This window comes from Hypanus sabinus, chromosome 5 (assembly GCF_030144855.1).
Source record: "Hypanus sabinus isolate sHypSab1 chromosome 5, sHypSab1.hap1, whole genome shotgun sequence".
In the NCBI taxonomy this organism is placed as follows: domain Eukaryota; kingdom Metazoa; phylum Chordata; class Chondrichthyes; order Myliobatiformes; family Dasyatidae; genus Hypanus; species Hypanus sabinus.
The window spans coordinates 47,903,086-47,915,259 of record NC_082710.1 but is presented as its reverse complement, the minus strand read 5'-3'; the positions used below and the strand labels follow the sequence as shown (position 1 = coordinate 47,915,259).

General features: G+C 38.1%; 1 protein-coding gene across 2 annotated transcripts in view; it reads right to left on the bottom strand.

Moving 5' to 3' along the window:
• Nucleotides 1–11,917, bottom strand: part of syk (spleen tyrosine kinase) — a 134,004-nt gene extending 122,087 nt beyond the window's left edge. For both annotated transcript variants that reach the window (XM_059969911.1, XM_059969912.1), the window contains exon 1: nucleotides 11,584–11,917. The gene's annotated coding sequence lies outside the window, so the exon portion shown is untranslated. The remainder of the gene's footprint in view (nucleotides 1–11,583) is intronic.
• Nucleotides 11,918–12,174: the final 257 nt, after the last annotated feature.

Genomic DNA, 12,174 nt, shown 5'->3' with positions numbered 1-12,174 from the left:
TGAAAGCTTTACATTGTTCATACTGTGGAGATCAGTCAGCCTGTATTACCGCTACATTACTCTGCTAAACGCAAAATTCACCAGGGTCATAACTGCTTTTCTCAACACAGCCTGTGCCATTAGAAAGGATGCAATAAGCAACATTCCCAGTATGCATATGATATCGGCATACCATATAACTGCTCATAATTTAACATTTTCTGCTATTCTTGTTAGCTCAAACATAGATCATTACAAGTCATATGCACTGATCATTTTCCTCTGGTTTGTCTCCCATCATTCAAAAGGCTTTCTCTGATCTCATTTCGTATCAACTTCTTAATTTCCTGCCCCTATTCCCAATTAACTGCCACAACCAAAACTTCCTCCTTTTATCATTCCCCTTTCCAACAGCTACTGTGACCTAACAAAAAAATCTTCAGTGCTCCCTCTCTCATAAACTACTGCCTGATCTCCAGTCTTCCCAAACTCTATAATTATTTGAATAAGTTTGTAACATTCCAAATTATGTCCATCTTTCTGGTAGTCTCTGTTTCAATCCTTCTGTCATTGAATCAAATGGTTCTTATCCAAATTCATGATTTTTTTTTATTATGACAGAGGAAATCTATCTCTCTTATTTATTCCTGTTCCATCCCCAGCAATTGACAAGGTTGGCATTATCCTCCTGCAACACCCCTTCACTATCATCCAACTAGGTGAGATGATCAGGTTCCAATACTATCTTTCAACCTTCAGCCAAAGGATTACCTGCAATGTTTCCCTTTCCACACCTACACCATTAACTTTGACGCCTCCTCTCCTGGTTCTTTCTTATGCTTCTCCCTTATGTTTTCTCCACTCTACTTCTCATATACAGACTGTTCCCCTATAAAAGCATCCCAAAACATGCAATAAGTTTTGCAAAGCTCCATCTCAATTCACCACCCAACCACAAGCCAAATAACCTGTCTTCAGCAATTCTGCTATTCATCTCCTAATGCAGGTCAATTCCTGTTGGATAATTATCTCCAACTTACCTCACCCTCACCTTCCAGTCCTGCCAGAACTTCATCCTTCCCTTTATCTAAATTCTGCCAGGAAAAATTGTGCCCTTCCAATTCTGGCCTCTTAATTATTCTCAAATCTAGTGGCTCTGCCATTTTCAACTTTGCCTTTGTGCCCTGTGATATCATTATATCTCATTTTCCTGTTTCAAGACTTTCCATAAAATCTAAGTGCTCGACCAATACCTTAATCTGTTCTCCAGATGTGTGACCTCTATTGCATCCCATGTTCTCCCTGTGCCCTCACATAAATTTCATCAGTCACTTCAGAAACCTCAAACTGGAGTAAAAACACATTCAATCCCAAGGGTCTGCTTCAGAAGACTAAATTTGTACAGCAGCATGAGTCCAATTCAGGTGCTGATACAGCATTTGAGGCCTCAGCAGCAAGAGCACTTCTTCAGAAAACTTCTTAGGTGTCAACCTTGGAAATTCCTGGCAGTCCTCAACAGGCAATAAACATAGAACATAGCATCAAGCATACAGCATATTACAGACTCTTCGGCCCATAATGTTGTGCCGACCCTCAAACCCTGCCTCCCATATAACCCCCCACCTTAAATTCCTCTGTATACCTGTCTAGTAGTCTCTTAAACTTCACTAGTGTATCTGCCTCCACCACTGACTCAGGCAGTGCATTCCACGCACGCACCAACCACTCTCTGAGTGAAAAACCTTCCTCTAATATCCCCCTTGAACCTCCCTCCCCTTACCTTAAAGCCATGTCCTCTTGTACTGAGCAGTGGTGCCCTGGGGAAGAGGCACTGGCTGTCCACTCTGTCTATTCCTCTTAATATCTTGAATACCTCTATCATGTCTCCTCTCATCCTCCTTCTCTCCAAAGAGTAAAGCCCTAGCTCCCTTAATTTCTGATCATAATCCATACTCTCTAAACCAGGCAGCATCCTGGTAAATCTCCTCTGTACCTTTTCCAATGCTTCCACATCCTTCCTATAGTGAGGCAACCAGAACTAGACACAGTACTCCAAGTGTGGCCTAACTAGAGTTTTATAGAGCTGCATCATTACATCGCATCTCTTAAACTCTGTTCCTCGACTTATGAAAGTTAACACCCCATAAGTTTTCTTAACTACCCAGAACTGAGTCTCAGCTCCCATCAATAAGTGTTGAAAAGAAATAAAATAAAATGCTTTGAATAATTAAAAATGAATGTTAAGTTCATTAAAAACACACACAAAAACACTAAAGTAAGTGCACAAAAGAATAGCACTTTCCAACAAATCTCCAGCTCCTGGTGCCTGAGGATTGTGATTCAGCACCAGGGGATTTTTGTGTTGGACTGCAGAGATAGGTTCCTCAGTTTTAGATAGCTTGCAGCAACCAGTCATAACATGGAGTCCACATTTGGAGCAGAGTGAGAACAGAGTCTATCTGATGAAAATGTCTGAGTATGTTTAAATTCTGCATGTTGAGGGAATTGCCTCGAAGTGGATTCTGACATTTGTTCACTTATCCTTGCAGCAGATTTGGAGGAATTCTCAGATGCACTGCTGGTAATATTTCTACTGCCTTGAGTTGCTTGCTGTAGATCGTTCAGGTCATTGAAGGATATGGGTGGCAGGGGGCACTAGAAACCATGAGCTTGGTGCCAGGTTTAAGGTTTGGGCATTCAAATCCCCAAAAATTCTGCTAGTATATTAAAGATGATGGCAAGTGTCATGATTGTTGTTTGGCTTCACCAAGAAATGGATCCTGAGGTATCCTGAGCAGGTTTGGACCCTTTACCTTAGAAAGTATGTGCTGAAACTGAAAGAGGATTCAAAGGAGGTTCACGAAAATGATTCCAGGATTGAATGGCTTGTCATATGAAGAGTGTTTAATGGTTCTGAGCCTGTATTCACTAGAATTTAGAAGAATGAGGGGAGACCTCATTGAAATCCATTGAATAGTGAAGGGCCTTGGTAGTGTGGATGTTGCGAGGATGTTTCCTATGGTGGGAGAGTCTAAGGCCAAAGGACACAGCCTCAGAATAGAGGGGCATCCTTTTAGAATGGACATGAGGAGGAATTTCTTTCACCAGAGAGTGGTGAACCTGAGGAATTCATTGCCACAGGCAGCTGTGGAGGCCTAGTCTTTATGTTTATTTAAGGCAGAGGTTCATAGGTTCTTGATAGGCCAGGGCAAGAAGGGATATGGGGAGAAGGCAGGAGACTGGGGCTGGGAGGAAAATTGGACCAGCCATGATGAAATGGTAGAGCTGATGCAATGGTCTAAGTGGGCTGATTCCGCTCCTATTTCTTCTGGTCTTATGGTACGGAAGGTAGTTCACTTTGTCAAGTCCTTGTTGTGAATGATTATTGCCAGAAGACATAGCAGGAGCAGTCCGGTCGACAACCTTTAACTTGCAGACATCAAGTATAAGACCCATCCTCTCACTTGCTTTAATGACCAATTTGACACTAATATGGAACTGGGCCTCTGAATTCTACAGACCACAGATCCTGGGGTAACCTCAGTCTGCTGTGCAGTCAGTACAGTTTCCCATTAGTTCTGTAAATTAACTTCACTCCAACAGAGGTGTAGGGCAGTATGCACTGAGAAAGATGAGAAAAGTTTGACAACAATATCATAGCCTTGCTTGATACTGATCTTGACTGAGAATGCTCGGTGGTAGACTATTGATTTGATCATGGCTTGCAATCAAGTGTAAGCTTTTCGTCGTCTTACATTTACAAAGCAATTGTAAGATGGAGACAAGTTTCCGTGGGCAGCTAAATTCAGCAAAGGGGCTCCACAATTCTTCCCATTTGATTGAGGCACCGAAATTACAAAGTTTGAAAAGGCCGTGATTGTGGATGGGTCTGACCACTAAGGGCAGTTCCATTTGGACCCAAAGTCTACAGTGAACTTAATTCAGCTCACCTCTGCTTTAGTGTTTGTGCGATAAAGCCCCTTTGAAGTACTATGTGCTAAAGTGTTAAAGATACAATTTAAATATAAGTCGTTGCTGTTATTCACTCTTGCAAATAAGTTTTATCCGTGCACCCAAATCTGAAGGGGTCTCAAAACACCCTGTGGCGTGTACATTATTTCAATTGAAGTATGTCTTAGAAGCCACACATACTGTACTAGCTTTATGGCATTGCAAAGGAAATCAACAAGTTAAAATCTTTGTTATAACAGAAGCCTGAGTTGCTGTTTTGCTCTTCTTATGAGGTTCATGTTGGAATATTCAGAGAGTTTCAGTGAAATCAAAGTAATTGATTCACCAAAGACGTAGGTCCCTTGGTGCTGCAACTGTTGAATCAAATGCAGATTGGAACATCGGTTATTCCTCAAATCCTAAGACTAAGGAAAATCACTATTCATCTTTTGTACTTTCAAGAGACTTGCACTCAGTTTCAAAACTTAAAATGCGACTAAATTTCAAACCTCAGTTTGACAACATGAGTATAATTTGAAAGTCAATAACAACTCAATATAATATTCCTGTTTTAATATAGAGGCAGGGAATTGATCTATAAACTGAGAAGCTACAATGAACCTTGTGTTCAACATTACAAGAAGGATGTGAGCATATAGCAATGACCAGGAAAGATTTACAAGAGTGGTTCCTGGACAGAGAAATAATAGTTACAAAAATAGATTAGAGAAGTCTGAGTAAAGATATGATAGAACTATATAAAATAAGAAAGGACCTGGACAAAGTGGAAGGCTCAAGGATGAGAGGTCTCAGATGCAAATTATGGAGTGATATGAAAAAAGAGCTTTTATTACACCGCATGTGGATAGAATCTGCAATGTTCTACCTTCAGCTCTGGAGGCAAGTTCAAATATTGCCGTCAAAAAGAAATTGTATAAGTATATGGTGAGGAAAAAATATATAGCTATAGAGAAAGAGCAAAGGAATGGAACTAGTGAGTTTTTCTGGTAGAAAGCCAAAGGGTCTCCTTCAGGCTGTAATTGCTTTATGGTTCCATGATTTTTGTAACGAAAACAGAAAATGACAGTAATATTTAATGGATCAGAAAAATTGAGTTAACTTTTCAGACTGATGATCTTTCATCAGGGTTCAGGATGATTCCAGAAATGTTAGCTCTGTTTTTCTCCACATATACCATGTCTAGTTAGTTGAGTATTTCCAGCATTGCCATTTCTATTTCAGATTTACATCATCTACAGCAGGGGTGTCAAACACAGGGTGTTTTGAGACTCCTTCAGATTTGGGTGCACAGATAAAACTTATTTGCAAGAGTGAATAACAGCAACGACTTATATTTAAATTGTATCTTTAACACTTTAGCACATAGTACTTCAAAGGGGCTTTATTGCACAAACACGAAAACAGAGGTGAGCTGAATTAAGTTCACTGTAGACTTTGGGTCCAAATGGAACTGCCCTTAGTGGTCAGACCCATCCACAATCACAGCCTTTTCAAACTTTGTAATATCGGTGCCTCAATCAAATTAGGTCACGGGCCAGATTGGGCAAAATGCAGCTTCATGCGGGCCGGATTAGTCGGGCACGTGCGAATGCAGCTTTCATTGCCTCCGTTTTCTCAGCCTGTTCTCATGTGTCTATAACTACAAAGTGTTTCACTTCACAAATTCCATTTCTTATGAAGAAGACTGCTGAGCAAGCATTATTTTTATGATTGCTATTAACTTACAATCAAAGCCTTCATATCGCCGGGCCATTAATAATTAAAGTAATAGATCTATCTAAAATGATCTCGCGGGCCATATCCGGCCCGCGGGCCTTGAGTTTGACATCACTGATCTACAGTATTTTACCCTATCATTCCAGTTTGGAAGTGGAAGGATTAGCAAAGATTTCTGATAATCATTGAATTGCCAGGCTTCCAACCATCCAGTAAAAAGTGAGGCATGTTTGCAATGGGAGACAAAACACTTGATCTCACATTGGTGAGTGGTTCCATCTTCTAGTGATCAAGATTAGAATAGACAGCTGGACGGGGTGTCAATGAACCTGCTCAGGAATCTGTTGTACAAGACTGCCTGATGCAACAAAGGGTGCAGAGGACATTTACAAGGATGCTGCCAGGATTGGGGAGCATGCCTTATGAGAATAGATTGATGGAACCTGACCTTTTCTCCTTGGAGCAACGGAGGATGAGAAGTGACCTAATAGAGGTGTATAAGATGATGAGAGGCATTGATTGTGTGGATAGTCAGAGGCTTTTTCCCAGGGCTGAAATGGCTTTAAGGTGCTTGGAAGTAGGTACAGAGGAGATAGCAAGGTTAAGTTTCTTTACACAGAGAGTGGTAAGTGTGTGGAATGGGCTGCCGGTGACAGTGATGGGGACAGATACAATAGGGTCTTTTAAGAGACTCTTGGATAGGTACATGGAGCTTAGAAAAATAGAGGGCTATGGGTAACCCTAGGTAACTTCTAAAGTAAGTACATGTTTGGCAAAGCATTGTGGGCTGAAGGGCCTGGATTGTGCTGTAGGTTTTCTATGTTTCTAGACCGAGACTTCTTGACTTGGCTGAAAGACAGTGAGGCCTCTGACTGACGAACACTTATGGGGCTTCTCCAAGTGTTTTAGGAGCTCCAAGGGGTGTGGGGTTGCAGACAAGAAAGGACTACAGACTTTAAAAAAGCATAGTATTGACTTAATTATGTAAAGGAGTAAATAAATCTCCTATTATACCTTAAATTTTCTTTTCATCTTTACTCCTTGGATTGGTAAAAATTAATTTAGCATCTACTGAAGTTGAGAAGCTTTATTTACCATATCTACCATAATGAATAAAAAAATGTGACAGCAAGTGTTAAGCGTTAGTGAGAATACTACTAACTCAAAGTTGGCTTTTATGCATAGTTAATATTCTTAGCAAAATAATCTGGAACATTTATAAATAAAACAACTGCAAATAGAAAAACAAATATTCCTAACATGAAATAAAATTTGGACATGTAATAATTTAAACTCTTGGAAGATTTAGTAAATTTAAGAAAATAAAATGAAATAGTGCATCTGAATATAGAACATGGGAGCAAATTGTATGTACATTCCTGTGCAGCAATGCACATTCAACTTAAATACATTTAGTTATCTCTCATAATAAAAGATATTTAATTATATGGTACAATTAACATTTTAATGATAAATGTTTGAGTTATTTATACATTATCAAAAATATAGTTCATCTAACACAGGGGTTCCCAACCATTTTTATACCATGGACCCCTATCATTAACAAAGAAATCCGTGGACCCCAGGTTAGGAACTCTTGAATTCTAACACATTAACACTGCTAGACATGACAATTTTGCACATATTTTTTTTGCACATATATTTTATTGATTAATGAAATACGGTTGCATTTATTCAAAATAATTCTAATATGTTAGAATATCTAACAGTTAACTTAGATATTTGTGTAAAGCAATGGAGAATAAATATTAACAAAATCTGAATTCTACATAAATTAATGCTCATCCATGTATCAAATGGGCATGAAATCCCAGCTCCATATTTATTTCAACAAACAAATCACATAAAATCTTTTTGGTGTTTTCAACCACTTTTGTTGTAAGACATTCAAAAAATATATGCAACTGGTTTTAATGGAGAATGCTCACAGTAAAATATAAATGTGCAGAAGCAATTACTGATATTATTTGGTGATACTCTCAGTAGCATTAAAATTCAAACTTTAAGATCTATGGATTCCATGTTGTTGTCATAAACTTTAAACTAAGATCAATCTCAATTTTTTGGTTTTGAAAATTATTATCATTAGCATTGCAATGGTAAGATTTTTTTCATATTTTTATTATGTAACTTGCAAATTAAATGTGACTTTTCTCAGTTAAATTCATTTGTATTTGCAATTTACAATTCCCCAGCTTTATGAACTATAATCATTTTGTAAAGTTAATTACTATTTGTCATGAGAATGAAACCAAAAGTATAACATTGTTATCGTATTTCTAAGCCATTGTTATTGTGCAATTTGTTAAAAGACTTCCACAATAGATAGTTATTAAATAATTTTCAGCATTAGCTTCATATTGTGCTTTTCTACAATGCAGTTAGACAAAACCCATTTATCTGGTACCAATTGCAAATAAATTAAAAACAGCTTACATTGGTATCATATTAGAAGAATTAGTCACAAGAATTAATAGTGATAAATTAATGATATCTTTTATTTCTCTCTACACTTATTTTCTGATATTACTTGCATGAAATGACAATTGGGAAATTTCCAGTTTACACACAACATTCTCATTGCTTTGCCTTAACAATATATCTACAAAATGTAAAGAAAATGCTTATTGATTTCATGAGTTAATGAATATACTGTATACCAAATAAGTTTTTGCAGTAGGAATTATACTTACTCAGTAATTAACTTATAATTTTATCTCACAGATGGATCACTTCTGTTAAACTACATCAAGAACAACATCAGTTGCCTGATGCTACCTATCTTTGGAATAAAAGCTGAGGAATGAATTTACAGTCTTTTTCAATATCAAAGGCCAAATCAAATATGTTCCAGATCGAAAAATTCGTCAGAACTTAAACTGAATGCAAAAAGTATACACTTTTCTGGAATATACATATTCTGTGTATTAACTTCTATTCACTGTGTAGATATGGGCACCTGCTCTATTTAAATCAAATTCACTGCAGATTTACATGTCATAAAGCTTTTAAAAGAAACTCACTGAATACTCAAAGGATTTTGTGTACCTAAACAAATCCTGGAAATCACCTGCACACATTTCCATTTTTTAAAAATATTGCAAAATGCAAATTGTTAGCTAAGTTTAGCTTATGATTTTCTCAGCTTCTACATTTATGCTCAAGTTAGGAAATAATCTTGGAGTAGAGATTCTTTGTTATCCTTGTTTAACCATGACTCTATAGAAGTAAATCTATATTTAGTTGAAGGAAGGCCATATGTGATTAGCCAGAATTGTTCATACAGGAATCATTATTATAGAAATCTTTTTTTCTCAAAGTAATTAAAATCAGATGTTTTGAGAGTTAACAGAAAACTTGCAACGTTGATGGTCATTTGTCACAAAGAGTAAACCAGCATTCCTTACCCTCCAGCCTGGATCTGAAGGCTGCAACTTTTCAAGTACTCATCCACGTTTGATTTTAAATCTGATTACGATTAAATCATTTCAAATCTCTTTTAAATCCGATGAAGATTTCTACAAACCTACCTCTTTCTGGACAAAAAAAAATCTTTCTTCATCTCCCTTCTAATCCTACTAATTATTTTAAATTTAATCTACTCGATATTTTGTCCACCTGCTGAGGCCCATTTTGACAATGCTAGATTTGTATTGCAGTTATTGTTCTAAACAGTTAGTCACTGACTGGTTTGCAATCAGATATACACTCATGACCTGGTAGTAGGCCTGTTTCTGTGCTGTAGTGAGAGAAAAAAATACAAGACTTAACTGAAGGGAAGACTGAGCATATTTGAACATGGAGATGGAAGACAAAATTTTTCCCAACAATTATAGATGTAAATATTCACAAAGTCCAGAGGAGATACTCCCCATGTTCTAAAGACTCCAATTTTGTGTTTGCTGGTGCTAGGTTGGTTGAACAGACCATCTGTGTGTCACCCATATTACATACTAATAGAAAGATGTGTGAAATTAACATTTCCATGCAACCTTTTACAAAGAGGAAGGGGTACAATGCAGGTTAACCCAAATCCCTTCACATTTTTGTTAAAAAGAGATTATGAATGTGCTTTAGGCAAGTAATCATTGAGGTTATAGGAAATGGCCCCAGGCAATCCCAAAAGTGTTCATAAGGAAGCAAGTACTTTTAAAATATTATCCTTCTGATAATATGCTGGTGAATAATAGCAATGAAATTCTTGTTCAAATACTCTTGTTTCCTTAATAACTACTGCTGATAACCACAGCTGTACTACAGGATATTTTAAAACCAGCTCACTAAACTACACTTAAATTTTACCTTAAGATTGCAGTTAAATAGTGTGGTTCTCTCTGGGCGCTAGTCAGTTGCTTTATGAGGTTGAGATGAGAGAGCTGCTACTGAGCCAAATCGAATTGTTGTGCTATAGATGGATTAATCGAAAGAAAGGTGAGCATGTAGAGACCGTTTGTTTACAACTTGGACAAGTCCCTACGCCTTTCACAGCTGTGGGCCTGCATTTGTCGTACGGTCACCCTTACAGTGTGGTGCAAAGCGCGGCATTTCTCATCTCGCTGTGTGCATACAGATGAAGCGAGAAAACAACCTGTCATGTTTCAATAAGCGTAAAGCTGTAAGTCCTTCATGGCTGCATATGAAATATATATCAGTGGGGTTCACATTCTCAAAATAATGACTCCAACCCCCGACGAGGAATTTCCCTCAGGAGGGGGCTCAAATTGCTTATGGCTCCATACAAATGATAAATACTTTTCTTCATAAAAAGTTCAAATCGCTCATAATTAAAATATCGCCAGTCACTGCCCGTGTCCCTTCAAGATGGTTTCTGGTCAGAACCGTCAGATTGCAACATTTTTAAACCAAATTGATGAATCAGACGATATTCAAGCAGATGATTTAACAGCAGATCCATCTTCAACTGCATCTCAATCCAACCCCACCCAGCGCCCCAAACTGACCCACACGATGGGCAAACTATTAATTCAAACTATACTTAACCGGAGATTGGCTGGTTATGTCGACTCGCCTCCCAATCCAACTCCCACCAAACTTTGGTTTCCAACCAAATTTGTTCAACTACTAATAACACCGCTTTCGCGGCATGGGATTAACCGCCCTGAAAAACGACGAATTTAATGAAGATGAGAACGGAAAGGTTGCCGCCTGGACAGCGTCACGCTAACTTCTCGCTTCCAGTTTTTCCTCAGGAGGGCAAGGATTCGCTGTCTAAGAAGCCAATTTGTTCCTTTCTTCCGCCAACACTGGTTGACTGTTTTCTGTTTTACTGCTTATTTTCAGTCCTTTTTTTAAATATAAAAAATAAGGTAATAAGATCACCGTGATACGTATTCAGTTCTCAGAGGTTTAGGGAACAATGGTGTACAACTAATTATATGTTTGTTTAATGAGTAGATTTGATTTGACAGCATCAATATCATTTCCAGGTCTGTCCCTGGTCTCCAATAGGTTTATGCTACAGGGGAATTCGTCGCGTTAGCTACACTAACAACGCTCCAGTCAACTGCACTGGATCAAAGTCCGCTCGGCCGTTGCTAAGATGATAATTGATTGTCTCACACAAAGAACTCTGAACACATTCGTTGTCAAAATAAAGTGTAGTATAATTAAGGGCATAGAATCAATATCATCCGGTACAAGGAATCGCTACAAGCCAACTTCTCCATATTCTCTGGTTGCAAAAGTGTCAAGAGGAACGCAGTATATTGCAAAACTGGAACCAAATTCCACGCGCAACTCTTGTGAGCTGTACTGCACAAAATGTTAAAGCTTGGAATAGACACCATTAACTTCTAAAAAGTAAAAATAAAACTTTTGCAAAATTGCATAATCATAAGTGATGCAAAGATAACGCACAGTAACGCGGCTACTTACAGACCCCGGACTTCGCTGCTGTGTTTCCTCTAATTCCAACTCTGTCGCCTTCTCTCGCCGAGTCCGCTGCTCAGTCACGAGCCGGTGGGCTCATATTATGAGATAAAACAATGAAAGATTGCTCTTGATAACTAAATAAGTTACATCACAACGATGCTGACTCAAAAAGAAAATCCCTAGGAAAGAATATGAGGGATTCAACGGCACTTCGGCGGGTATTTAGAAACAAAACTCTCCACACTCTTATCCAGAATATGTGAAAGTTTCAGTTGTTGGGACACGATGTTAACCGAAATAGAGAGCTGTTGAAAAGGGCAGTTACTTCCTCTTTCAATCTAGAGTCCAGTCCTCATTCTAACTTCCCCACGTCGATGTATTTTGAAAACTTCCTCCTTTCACAAATCAACCAACACACCTCCCATGAAATTTATCCCCGGACCAATTCAGAACTTTAAAATTTTCAGCTATGCGAAAAGATAGTGTTTTTGTTATCAAGTCCAGCAGGTTTAATAGGGTAAATATATAAACACTGACGTTGACAATGTCTAGATGCCCCCAGAAATGAATAAATCAAACAATAATCCCTTTCAT